The sequence below is a fragment of the Ceratotherium simum genome, chromosome 22 (assembly GCF_057802395.1).
Source record: "Ceratotherium simum simum isolate JZ-2026a chromosome 22, ASM5780239v1, whole genome shotgun sequence".
Classification (NCBI taxonomy): Eukaryota; Metazoa; Chordata; class Mammalia; order Perissodactyla; family Rhinocerotidae; genus Ceratotherium; species Ceratotherium simum.
In genome coordinates this window covers 16,039,069-16,042,732 of record NC_141921.1, presented here as the reverse complement: position 1 = coordinate 16,042,732, position 3,664 = coordinate 16,039,069, and the positions used below count along the sequence as shown (strand labels likewise).

At 46.0% G+C, this 3,664-nt stretch overlaps 1 pseudogene; it reads left to right on the top strand.

Annotated features, from left to right (window-relative positions):
* Positions 1-580: 580 nt before the first annotated feature.
* LOC101408451 (olfactory receptor 2D3-like) lies at positions 581-2,663 on the top strand (annotated as a pseudogene).
* The last annotated feature ends 1,001 nt before the right edge of the window (positions 2,664-3,664 follow it).

Genomic DNA, 3,664 nt, shown 5'->3' with positions numbered 1-3,664 from the left:
TGCTACTGGTCCTTCTGCACATCAGCCCATTGGCTCTCAAGCTGAATAACTGAGGAAGGAGGACTGAAGCCCCAACATAAGTACCTTCCTGCTATCACATCACAGTGCCCCTCTTGCGCCCTCTGTTGACAAAGCCTCACATTATCAGCTGGCAAAGGAGAAATGTTTACAGGGTGAGGAGAGGCTTGGAGCACATCCAGACGAATGGTCTCTAAGGCAGAGGGGAGTCCACCTCTAAAGGTTTAAGGGCTGGAGCTGACTTGGTGTAAATTGATTGTTGCTAGACATGCGAGTGACCAGTTTGTCCACTGATGGGGGGGGGAGTAAGACTGGGGAGATTGCATAGAAGCATTTTACTGTTATTTATTATTTTAAGGCATTGTGTTAGATGCTTCTTATGTATTGCCTCTACTCCTTGTAGAAAACCTGAGACATGAGTATTATTAGCCACATTTTACAGATGAGGAGTCTGAGGCTCAGAGAGATTAAGTAACTTGTTCAAGTCAGCAAATGAGTAGTGGGGCCAGAATTAAAATCCTAGCTTGTCTGCCTCCAGGGCTGACATTCTTGCTAGAGTGTCATACTTTAGATGACATTGAAATGCATGTGATTCTCCTATAGGCCCCACCACGTGGATGCCTCCAGGGCAGAACCAAAGCTGGGTTTCTGAATTTATCCTGCTTCGCTTCTCCAGCGACCCCATGTCCAACAGGATCCTCTTCATTGCCTTCCTTCTCCTCTACCTGAGCTCTGTCTTGGGCAATTGGCTCATCATCACCCTGATCTGCCTGGACGTGCATCTCCACACTCCCGTGTACTTCTTCCTCTGTATCCTCTCCCTGCAAGATATGGGCTCCATCACCACCACCATGCCCCAGATGTTGGTGCATCTTGCTCACTCTCAGACCATCTCCTTTGCTGGCTGTTGGCTGCAGAGGTATGTGTTTTGTGCTCTGGGCCTGACTGAGTGCATGTCTTATGTCCGATATGTGGCCATCTGCTACCCACTACATTATACTGTCATCCTCAGCTGGGGCCTGTGCACACAGCTGGCAGCTTGGACCTGAGCCTGTGGTTTCTTCTTCTCTCTGATCCATACTTTTCTCACCATGAGTCTGCCATACTGTGGGCCCGATATGGTCAACCACTACTTCTGTGAAGACCCCTCAGTTCAAAGCTTGGCTTGCATGGATACCCATCTCATTGAGATGGCGGACCTGGTCATCAGTGTCTTCCTGAATGTACTCTCCTTCCTTCTGACCTCCTACATCCGTATTGCCTAGGCCATTCTCAAGATCAAGTCCAGGCAGGACTGCTGCAAGGCTTTCTCTACCTGTGCTTTCCACCTGACTGTGGTCACTCTCTTCTATGCTCCAGCCACCTACATCTACGTAAGGCCCAACTCCAGCTATTCCCCTGAGCGAGACAAGCAGATCTCACTCTTTCATAATGTCTTCACTGCCCTGCTCAATCCTGTGGTCTACAGTCTGAGGAAAAAGGACATCAAGGAGGCTCTTCTCAAAGCGACGGGGCGTGGTAAGGAGGCCTGGTGAACTAGGAGACAGGAGGGGCCTGGAGTGGAATGTCCAGTGCTGAGGAAAGGGACAGCATCTATAATGTATGCAACCAACATTGTGCATTTGAACCAACATAGTACTTGGTCAGTGGAACAAGTATGGTAGATGAAACCAACACTACCTTCATCAGCTTGCTACACTGTCGTGCAGTGACAAACAACTCCATAATCAGTGGCTTACAACAGCAAAAGTTCATTTATTGCTCATGTTCCATGTCAGTTGTAGGTGGACTATGGACTTCTGTCGTTTGATCTTGGATCCAATCTGAAGAAGGAGGCCCTATCTGCAACAGGCCATTCTTATGACAGAGAGAAAGGAACAATGGCAAAAATACATGATGACTCTTAAAGCTTCTGTTCAGAAGTGACACACATCTCATTGCTTCAATCTTATTGGCCAAAGTAAGTCATATGGTCAAGCCTGATGGCAACAGGGAAGGAAGTATTTTCTTTCCACAAAAAAGTAATGCAAGTCACATGGCAATGGGTATGGATGTATAATCCCTCTGTAGTGAGAGCAACAAATAATGAGGGTGATAATATAACCTACCATAATGGCAGTGGAACCAATAAAATACATGTAACCAACATGAAACTTAGTAACTATAAGTGACTTGGTACATGGACACAGTAGAGGGCCAAGGTGATATAGGCAATCAAAGTGGTACATGTAAACAATAAATATCTGTAGCCAACATTGAAAATTAAGCCAATGGCATATGCAACCAATGCAGCCCACAGACCTGACTTGGTGCATGGAACCAGTGTGGCTCATGGGACTAACATAGTATACTCTGCATTGTGTTGTGGAAGGACACAGAACCTGACATTAAGTGACCTGGGTTCTAGTCCTAAACTTGCTAACTTGTTTTGTGGCTTTGGGCAATTTACTTCCTTTCTCTGGATCTTACTTTACTCACATATAAAACAAACACCTTAAATTTAATGGTCTCCAAGACCTCTGTGTCTCTAAATTCTGTGCCACAGTAGGTGGAGTGCATGAAACTCAGATGCAATAAAGTTGTGAATCCTCCGTGAACAATTAGATGAATAAGGAAACCATAGAAGAATAAAAGTTACAGCATGCGTGTGGCCCATTTGTAAACCATAATGGGAAGGACACATAGCAGTGACTCTTATTCTTTCAAGGGATCTAAATGACATATGAGGCTCTCTAAGGATCCTGGCACAGAGCCTCAGAGTTAGCATAGACATCCAGCTTCCTTTCAGGCCTCACGGTGGCCCAGAGGTCTTGGGAAATGAGTTAATTCGGTCCCAGTATTTCTTGAGCATCCATTAAGGCCCAGCCAGTATCGGGCCCTTTGGAAACCAAGACAGACATGTGGAGAGATTTATAGTCATGAAACTATAATACCACAACCCAAGAAGATGCCATAGTGACGAGTGGGGCTGATGACATCATGGGAGTGAGGTTCTCAGTGGGTGCCAGACACAGAGAACTAGGCTACACCTCACCCCACTCCCATCCACCACTTTGTACCTCAGCACTTTGTAAGCTCTTCAGAGCTTGGAGTCAGGGAGAGGGGGAGGGAAACCTCAAGAAGATTAATGTTATTTCTCCCACCAGTGGAGTGATAGCTTGAAATAGAAATTAAGTTCAGTTAGTGAAACATGACATTGCAGAACTCTCAGGAAACAAACAGAGTTCTGTGATAGAGAAAAATGGAAGAGGGAAGCCTACTTACCAAGAGCTGACAAGTAAGGCCTTGGTGAGGTATTAAGATTTAGCTGATGAGAGAGCTGCAGATGAGAAAGAGTCATCGATGCAAAGAGCCAGGAGAAGGGCATTTCAGGCAAGGGGTCACCAGGTATGCAGGCACCAAGTCAGAAAAGGACTTTGCATTGTTTGCAGAGAAGGCGCTCATGGTCACAATACAGTGAGCAGGGGAAGTAGAGGTAACATTGAAAGATAGGCAAAGGACAGTCCTAACAAGCCATGTAAGATGTTTTGCTTTATGCTAAGTGCAGTGGGAATGCTTGGATTCTTATTGGAGGAGTGGTGCAGTTTTAGGGATGATCATCAAGTTCTACGGTGGGTGTGACTTGATGTGACTGGAAAGGAGGTGG